Raw genomic sequence first — 9,988 nt, 5'->3', positions numbered from 1 at the left:
AAGTAGGAGAGGGAGGCAAGGACAGGCAGAATGGGAGGGAGAGAGAGAGGGAAAGGGAGAGAGAGAGGGAGAGGGAGAGAGAGACAGAGACAGACACAGAGAGAGAGAGAGAGAGAGAGAGACATAAAGAGAGACACAGAGAGACAGAGAAAAGAGTGAGTGAGGGATTGAGAGAGTGCGAGTGAGTGAGTCGGAGCAAGTGAGTAAGTAGGAAGCAAAGGACAAGAAAGAGAAAATAGACACACGCAAAGGAAAATGACGTAGCATGAAGTGGGCGAAGCGAGGAGGCAAATGACCACAGCATTAATATTAGCCAGAAGCATACTAATGCTGCGACTCGGACGTTGCGTCATAAGAAAAGGAGGAAAAAGAAGAAGACACAAGAGGAAGAGGAAGGATAAGAGAAGAGGGGAAGAGGTATGAACAGAAGAGGAATAAAAGGAGGAAGAGGAGGAACAGGAAGAAGGTGAAGGTGAAGGTGAAGGTGAAGGTGAAGGTTAAGGTGAAGACGAAGAAGGCGGCTGAGAAGGCGAAGAAGAAGAAGAAGAAGAGGAAGAAAGAGAATGAGAAGGAGAAAAAAACGAAAACGTATACTTAGACGTAGATGAAGAGTAAGAATAAGAAGAAAGAAAAAAAAGACGAAGACCAGGAATAAGAAGCAACAAGAGAGACGATGACACAGACGAAGAACATGGACCGAAGACGAAGCCAAAGACAGAGACAGAGAGAATATGAAACGAATACTAATACGAACGACGCCCGTGTCCGAATGCGAACGAGGGGCGCGGGGTGGACGAGGCAAGCGGATTCGGAGCCAATCAAAGAGCCGCCTTGATTAGGGCAGCGATGCACACTTACGGGTCTGTTAATGCGGACCTTAATTGCAGTCAGGGAGGGGGGGAGGGTTAGGACGGCGGGGGGAGGGTCGAAGGGGCGGGGGTTAGGGCGACCTTTCGGCGGGAGGAATATGTCGGGAGAATTTTTTTTTTTTTTTTTTTTTTGGGGGGGTATTTTTTGTGGTGGTTGATTGGGTGGTTTGGTGATTGCTTGATGTGGTTTGATTTTGTTTTTGATATGTGTGTGAGTGTATGTGCGTGCGCGTGTGTGTGTGTGTGTGTGTGTGTGTGTGTGTGTGTGTGTGTGTGTGTGTGGGTGTGTGCGTGTGCGCGTGTGTGTGTGCGTGTGTGTGTGTGTATTTATGTATTTGATATATATATATATATATATATATATATATATATGTATATATATATATAAAATTATTGATCAGTGTTTCGTGTTTATTTATATATTTATTTTTTATAGTTTATATATATTATATATTTTTTAATTTGATTATTAAATTATTGACATTGATTTGTGTAATTGATTACCAAAAAGGAAAACAAAAGAATAAACGAGAAGAAAGAGAAAGAGAAAAAAATACAATCGAAAAGGAAGAAAAGAAATGAAGGTTAATAGGAAAAAAATTAACGAAGCATAGGAGATAAAAACACGAGACGACCAGAAGTGGGCGAGAGAGAGAGAGAGCTCAGAATAACTCTCCGTTGCTAGGAGGAGCTGAGAGGTTCGAGGCGGAGAAGGAGGAGGAGGAGGCGAAGAAGAAGGAAGGAGAAAGGAGGAGGAGGAGGAGCATTAGTGGAGGAAGAGAACGGGGGAAGGAAGAGAACGGGGGAAGGAAGAGAACGGGGGAAGGAAGAGAACGGGGGAAAGGAAGAGAACAGGGGAAGGAAGAGAACGGGGGAAGGAAGAGAACGGGGGAAGGAAGAGAACGGGGGAAGGAAGAGAACGGGGGAAGGAGGAGAACGGGGGAAGGGAGGAGAACGGGGAAGGAGGAGAACGGGGGAAGGAGGAGAACGGGGGAAGGAGGAGAACGGGGGAAGGAAGAGAACGGGGGAAAGGAAGAGAACGGGGAAGGAAGAGAACGGGGGAAGGAGGAGGAAGGAGGAGAGAAGAGAGAGAGAGAGAGAGAGAGAGAGAGAGAGAGAGAGAGAGAGAGAGAGAGAGAGAGAGAGAGAGAGAGAGAGAGAGAGAGAGAGAGAGAGAGAGAGTGAGAGAGAGAGAGAGAGAGAGAGAGAGAGAGAGAGAGAGAGAGAGAGAGAGAGAGGCGGAAGCAGGGCCCTCCTTCGAGAGCCTCGGCCGACCGGAGGCTTCGAGAGGAACTCCTTGGCGAGGGGGGGGGGGATTGCCGTTGTCTCTGGAATTTTATTCTTTTTTCTCTATTTTATTGTTTCTCTTTTTCTCGCCTTTTTCATTCTCTTTATTTATTTATTTATTTGTCTTCTTTTGTTGGCTTTGAATGTTCAGGTTTGGGCATTTGTTAATAATGCTTTTGTTAATACGATAGTTAATGATTAAGGGGGAATTGAAAGAAAGAAAGAGTAAGAAACGAGGAGAATGAAGAGGAAGAGGAAGAGAAGGAGCGAAAGGGATGGAAAGAAGAGGAGGAAGAAGTAAGGGATGGAAAAAAGAGGAGGGAGAAGATGAAGAAAAAGAGAAGGAGCGTAAGGGATGGAAAGAAGAGGAGGAAGAAGTAAGGGATGGAAAAAAGAGGAGGGAGAAGATGAAGAAAAAGAGAAGGAGCGAAAGGAACGGAAAAATGAGGAGGAAGAGGAAGAAGAGAAGAACCGAAAGGAACGGAGAAAGTAGGAGGAGGAAAAAGACGAAGGGAAGGAGCGAAAGGGATGGAAAAATGAGAAGGGAGAAGAAGAAAAAGAGAAGGAGCGAATGGAACGGAAAATATGAAGAGGAAGAGGAAGAAGAGAACAACCGAAAGGAACGGAGAAAAGAGGAGTATAAGGAGGAGGGAGAAAAAGACGAAGCGAAGGAACGGAGAAAAGAGGAGGATAAGGAGGAGGAAGAAATTGACGAAGCGAAGGAACGGAGAAAAGAGGAGGAGGAGGAGGAGGAAGCAAAACACGAAGCGAAGGAGCGAAAGGAACGGAGAAAAGAGGAAGAAGAAAAAGACGAAGCGAAAGAGCGAAAGGAACGGAGAAAAGAGGAGGAAGAAACAGACGAAGCGAAGGAGCGAAAGGAACGGAGAAAAGAGGAGGAAGAAACAGACGAAGCGAAGGAGCGAAAGGAACGGAGAAAAGAGGAGGAAGAAACAGACGAAGCGAAGGAGCGAAAGGAACGGAGAAAAGAGGAGGAAGAAACAGACGAAGCGAAGGAGCGAAAGGAACGGAGAAAGAGGAGGAAGAAACAGACGAAGCGAAGGAGCGAAAGGAACGGAGAAAAGAGGAGGAAGAAACAGACGAAGCGAAGGAGCGAAAGGAACGGAGAAAAGAGGAGGAAGAAACAGACGAAGCGAAGGAGCGAAAGGAACGGAGAAAAGAGGAGGAAGAAACAGACGAAGCGAAGGAGCGAAAGGAACGGAGAAAAGAGGAGTAAGAAACAGACGAAGCGAAGGAGCGAAAGGAACGGAGAAAAGAGGAGGAAGAAACAGACGAAGCGAAGGAGCGAAAGGAACGGAGAAAGGAGGAAGAAGAAACAGACGAAGCGAAGGAGCGAAAGGAACGGAGAAAAGAGGAGGAAGAAACAGACGAAGCGAAGGAGCGAAAGGAACGGGTTATCTCCATTCCCTAAAAGGATACGAGGACGAGTAGGATCCTTCTTTTTTTTTACACGTATCTCCGTCGCGGCGTTCCTGGGATTCGCTCTCAATAAGGAAAGGATCTGCGGGCGCCCAACCGTTTTTTTTTTCTTTCTTTCTTTCTTTCTTTCTTTTTCTTTTTTTTCTTTTCTTCGGGGATGCTTTCTTGGTTTTGTTTTTATTTTTTTCTTTGTTTTTTGTTTTCTTTTCTTTTCTTTGGGGTTGTTTTCTTGGTTTTGTTTTTGTTTTTATTTTGTTTTGCTTACTTTTATTTTTGTGTGTATTTAGTGGCGGGAAGGCAGGCAAGTAGGCAGGCAGGCAGACACGAACAGACAGATTGGCAGGCAAGCAGGAAGGCATGCAGCCAGACAGACGAACAGGCAGACAGACGAGCAGGCAGGCACACAAGCAAGCACGCAGGTAGGCAGACTAACAGACGGACAAATTGAACGGCAAAAATGAAGAAAAAAGAAAAAAAATAGATAAAGGGAAAGAACGAAACGCAATCAGTCTTAATATTCCGACAAAAACATCAAAGGAGAGAGCGAGCGTAAGGTCGAAGAGACGACGTTTGAAGGAGGGAGGAGGGAAGAAGGAGGATTGAGGAAGGAGGAAGGAGGAATTTGTAGGGAGGAGGGAGAAAGAGGAGGAGGAGGAGGAGGAAGGAAGAGATGGAGGAGTAGGAGGGAGGAAGTGGGAAGAGGAGGAGGAGAAGAAGGAGGAGGCGGGAGGGAGGGGAGGAGGGAGGAAGGAAGAGGAAGTGGAGGAGAAGGGGGAAATGGAGGAGGAGGGAAGGAGGAGGAAGGAAGATGAAATGGAGGAGGAGGAGGAGGGAGGAATGTATAGGGAGGAGGGACGGAGGGAGGAGGAGGTTGGCGAAAGCAAGGCAGACGCCGTGTCTCCAGGTGTCCTATGACTTATTAGCGCGCCAGGTGTCTCTTCCCCCCCCCCCCTTCCGCCCGTCTCAGAAGCCGAGTGATGAGGGCCTGGCGTATTTTGGCCCAGGATCAACCTTCAGAAAATTCTTGTTTGTTTATTTATTTGTCTGAGGAAGGGAAAGGGCGTTAAAATTTCTCTCATTACGGAAGGGCATGGTTTTGTTGCGCGGTATTCTTGGTTCTGTTGGGGTGGGGCATGATTTGAGGGCGTAAGGGCGTTATTTTGCTGCTGTTGCGTAACGGTATATATTTTTTAAATTTTATTACGTAAGGGTATTATTTTATTATTAGTGCGGGCGGGCGGTCGTGTCTATTTCTGCGACTCTTTCATTAACCTCCATTTTTCAGTCTCCATATCTCAACTCTCCTAATGCTTTTCCTCCTCTCTCCCTCTTCCTCTTCTTCCTCCTCCACCTCTTCTTCTTCTTCTCATTCGTCTCCTTCTTCTTCTTCTCCTTCCTCCTCCTCCTCTTCTTCTTCTTCTTCTTCTTCTTCTTCTTCTTCTTCTTCTTCTTCTACCTCTTCTCCTCCTTTTTTCCCTTCCCCCTTCTTGCCTTCTCTCTCCCCTTTTCTTGCCTTCTTCTCCTCCTCCTCCTTCCTCCCCTAGTCTATGACCTTCCCCCCATGTCATAACTATGTCTTCTGATGACAGGTCGCTCCTGGATAAAGGACGGCGGTCAAGGACAGGAATAAGGATAGAGGAAGACGGAGTAGATGTTCACAACAACGATGATGATGAATAAGGCAAAAAAGAAAAAAAAATGATGATAATAATGACAGTGACAGGCAGAAAGAGAGTCATAAAATCAGAACCGGAGACAGGTAACGAGAATTGGAGGAGCCTCAGGAATTTTTGAGTCCCCTCTTCACTCACTTTTCTCCTCCCCCTATCCCCCTCCTCCTCTCTCTCTCTTGTCTCTGTCTCTTTCTCTTTCCTTTTCCGCTCCCTTCCCTTTTATTCATTCCATCCTACTCTTCTATTCTTCCCATTCTTCATAAGCTTATCTTCACTCATTTCTCCCTCTCCTCTCTCTCTCTCTCTCTCCTTCATAGCCCTCTCCTCTCCCCTTCCTCGTCCATTTCTTCCTTCCTTCCCTTCCCTCATCCACGTCTTCTCTGTTCCCCTCCCTTCTTCCCCGGCCTCATCATCTCTTCGTACGTAATATAAAGTGAAAGGATGAAAGAGGGAGAAAAATATTAAGAGGATAAATGCCTTGTATTTAATTTTTATTATGCGTGCATTTTTTCTACCTTTCATGATTTATTACACCTTTTTCTTATGACACGACGGTGACGTCATGATAATCATTTTCATTTTTTCTGGTTAGTCAGTTAGCTGACGGCTGCTCGGTGCTTCATCATGTATGTATATATAGGTATATAGGTATATATATATATATATATATATATATAGAGAGAGAGAGAGAGAGAGAGAGAGAGAGAGAGAGAGAGAGAGAGAGAGAGAGAGAGAGAGAGAGAGAGAGAGAGAGAGAGAGAGAGACACACACACACTGTGTGTGTGTGTGTGTGATTTATGTATATATATACGCATATATATGTACCTGTGTATATGTTAATATCCATATTTAGATTTATATTGATGTAACGCACACACTCACTCACTCACTCACTCACTCACTCACTCACTCACTCACTCACTCACTCACTCACTCACTCACTCACTCACTCACTCACTCACCACTCACTCTCCACTCTCTCTCTCTCTCTCTCTCTCCTCTCTCTCTCTCTCTCTCTCTCACTCTCAGTCATTCACTTTCAGTCATTCACTTTCAGTCACTCAGTCACTCACACACACACACACACACACACACACACACACACACACACACACACACACACACACACACACACACACACACACACACACACACACACACACACACACACACACACACACACACACACACATATATATATATATTTACAGGAAGGGTGAATGAGGATGAGAATGAGAGAGACAGACAGACATACAGAGAAGGAGAAAGAGAAAAGGAGTATGACTATAAGAAAATCCAGTCAAGAAGCACACGAAGTCTTCCGTCACGTGACAAGTCGCCATGACGGTTAGGGTCATCGGAGGAAAGGGAAGACCGGGGTTAACGGCTGTAATTCGGGCGGGCGGCTTATTGTTGCAGCGCCCTAATGGTGGGGTTCTTTTGATCCGTTTGCCTAGGGGGGTGGGGGTGGGGTGGGGGTTAGGCGGGGGGCGGGAGGAGAAGAAAGAGGGTGGGGGGGTTGATTGGGATTCGTCTTCGTGTTCTTTTAGGATTCTTCTCTTTTTCTACTTTTTCTTTTCTCTTTCTCTTTGTTCCCTTCGTATGTCTTTCTTCTTTCCTTCCTCTCTCTTTTTCATTCTTTTTCCTCCCTCTCTTCTTCTTTCTCTCCTCCTCTTTCCCCCTTTCTCCTCTTTCCTCCCTTTCTCCTCTTTCTTCCCTCTGTTCCCTTCTCCCTTCCTTACTACCTGCTTTCCTTTTCCCCCTCACTTTTCTCCTTCTCTTTCGTTTCTCTATTCCCTTTGCCTTCCTCATTTTCTCCCTTCCTTTCCTCAATTTCCTTTTCCCTTCCTCATTCCTTCCCTTCCTTTTACCCCTCTTCCTTTCTTCCTTCTCTTTCGTTTCTCTGTTCCCTTCTCCCTTCCTTATTCCTTCCCTTCTTATCCCTTCACCCCCCCACACACATACACATACACATTATGATCATTATTATTATTTTTATTATTATAGTTGTTATTCATTAATTAATTTTTATTACCATTACTGTTTATGGGTGTGACGTGCACGTAGCTGATTAATATTTTTCTTTTAATATCATTCTCCTATATTAGCGTTCTCAGAGGCTCTCATTTCATTTGATCATTTGGCTTAATTAAGATCCAACTTATGAATCTTCTTTTTGAAGTCAGACGCGCAAAAAAGTAATTACATTAAAAGAGAATTATTGCGCAACTGTGAGTTCGTAGTATAGGTGGTTGCCTGATAGTGTTTACTGTTGTTATTTTTGTTTTTTGTTTTTGATTGTTGTTGATTTATTTTTTGTTTGTTTTTGATTATGAAGCTTTTTTATTGTGAACCTGTTTTTGGTGGTATTTTTTTTTGTTTGTTTGTTTTTGTTTTTGATTGTGAATTTTGTTTTGGTGCTTTTTTTTTTTTGATTGTAGATTTTGTTTTGGTGGTATGTTTTGTGTATTTACTGTTTTTTCCTTGATGTGAATGTGAATATCATTTGCATTATCAGCTTCATTTGTTTTTGGTTGTTTATTCTGATTACATCATTTGACTCATGTGTTATTTAGTAAAAGGAAGACGACTTGAAGAGGAAAAGGGGGAGGCAAAAGGAAAGGGAAGGGTGAAGGAGAAAGTAAAAGGAGAAGGAGAGAAAATGAAAAGAAAAAATAGAGGAAAAATGAATCGGAGACGAGAGGAAAATGGAAGTGGAGAGAGAGATAGAAGAGAAAGAAGAAATAGAGAAAAAAAAAATAAAAGAAAAAGAAAGAAAACGGAAGAAGTATATAAAGGAGAAATACACACAAGAAAAGGGCAAGAAAATAAGAAGAGAAAGAAGTATGTAAAGGAGAAACACACCCAAAAGAAAGGACGAGAATAGAAGGAACAAGAAAGGACAGGAGAACTGCCCGAGGGACGTCAACTCGAACGCGGCGTGGGGCGTCCGCAGACTTTCCCCCGCGACCAGGAGCGACGACGCGATTGATTGGCCTGGCCGGGCTCTGTGGGTCAGCGGGAAAGCCGGGTTCAAGGTCCGGGGGTCCAGGGGTCCAGGGGTCGAGGGGCAAGTGTTGCGGGTTCGGGGAAGGGTTCGGGGATGGGGGTTGGGGGTTGTTTGAGGGTGTGCAGGAGCGGGCATGCACGTGCACGCGGACACGGACACACACACTCGTACACTCTCAATCACTCTCAATCATTCTTACTCTTTCTCTTTCTCACTCACTCTCTCTCTCCCTCTCCCTCTGTCTCCCTCCCTCTTCCTCTGTCTCCCTCCCTTTCCCTCTTCCTCTCTCCCTCTCTCCCTCTCTCCCTCTCTCCCTCTCCCCCTCTCCCCCTCTCCCCCACCCCCCACGCCCTCGCCCTTCACGCCGCCCCTCGAAGGCCCCGAGCACAACCGCCCGAGATTCCGCTGAGATTTAACAGGATTTCCATCATTTTTTTTTCTTTTTTAGGTCTAAAAGTTTGCGATATTTCGAGTGGGGGGTTGGTTGTGGGTGTGGGGGGGGAAGGGGGTTGGAGTGGGGGAGGGGGGATGGAGGGTAGGATAGGAGGTTGTGGGGTTGGTTGTTGGTGGGGTTGGGTTGGAGGAGTCAAAGGGCGGGGTAGGAGGGTAGGGGTTGGGGGTTGGATAGAAGGTTGGGGTTGGTTAAGGTAGGGGATGATAGAGGAGGGTAGGAGGGTTGGGGTGGAGGGGAGTTGGATAGAGGGTTGGGGTTGATTGAGGTGGGGGGTTGATGGGGGAGGGTAGGTGGGTTGATAACGGGGTAGGAGGGTTTGGGTGGAGGAGGGGTAGTGGATAGGAGGTTAGGTGGGGTTGGGTGAGGTGGGGGGGTTGATAGGGGAGGGTTGGATAGAAGGTTGGGGGGTTGATAACGGGGTAGGAGGGTTGGTGTGGAGGAGGGGGTTAATATGAGGTTAGGTGGGGTTGCTTGAAGTGGGGGGAGTGATAGGGAGGGTTGGTGGTGGAGGGATTTGGGTGTGGGTTGGAGGGGTGGGGGTGGGGGGATCGATGTCTTACTGCCGAGGGTCGGGTGTAGCGGCGCCGGTATTGATTGGGGTTTATTGTTTTTTCTTTTATTGTTTTTTGTTTAGTATGTTGTTTTGTGGGGGGTTATTTTATTGATTTTTTGCCGGTATTGATTGGGATTGTTTATTGTTTTTTTCTTTTTTGTTTTTTGTTTTTTTGTTTAGTATGTTGTTTTAGGGGTTATTTTACTTTTTTTTTTTCTTTCTTTCTTTCTTTTTTTGCAGGAGAGATCTGGGTTCGATCGTGTGTGTGTTTGTGTCGTTACGTTTATTATGCGTATCTCTCTGTCTGTCTGAACGACCATGAAAGAAAGAAAGAAAAAGAGGAATTGATTTTTAAAAATATAAAGAAAAAAAAAGAAAACCGTCAATCGCACAAAAAAGTGGCAAGACGAATTAAAAAAAAATATATGACGGGAAAAAGAGAGGGAAAAAATCGATTTAGTCATCCATTTCTTAAAACAGCGAACATGACACCGAACTTGAAAGAAGAAGAAAGAAGAAAAAAGAAGAAAAAAAGAGGAAAACACGACACCGACCGAGAGGATATTGATAAAAAAGGGAGGGTTTGAGAAAATATCGGGGTGGGGTGGGGGGGATATCGGAGAATTGGGGAATCCATCGGAAAAATGGGGGTCTTTAATCCGAGGGAGAGCGAGGGCGGCGTGAGAAGGAGGAGGAGGAGGAGG

This window comes from Penaeus vannamei, chromosome 27 (assembly GCF_042767895.1).
Source record: "Penaeus vannamei isolate JL-2024 chromosome 27, ASM4276789v1, whole genome shotgun sequence".
In the NCBI taxonomy this organism is placed as follows: Eukaryota; Metazoa; Arthropoda; class Malacostraca; order Decapoda; family Penaeidae; genus Penaeus; species Penaeus vannamei.
This window is presented reverse-complemented; position numbering follows the sequence as displayed.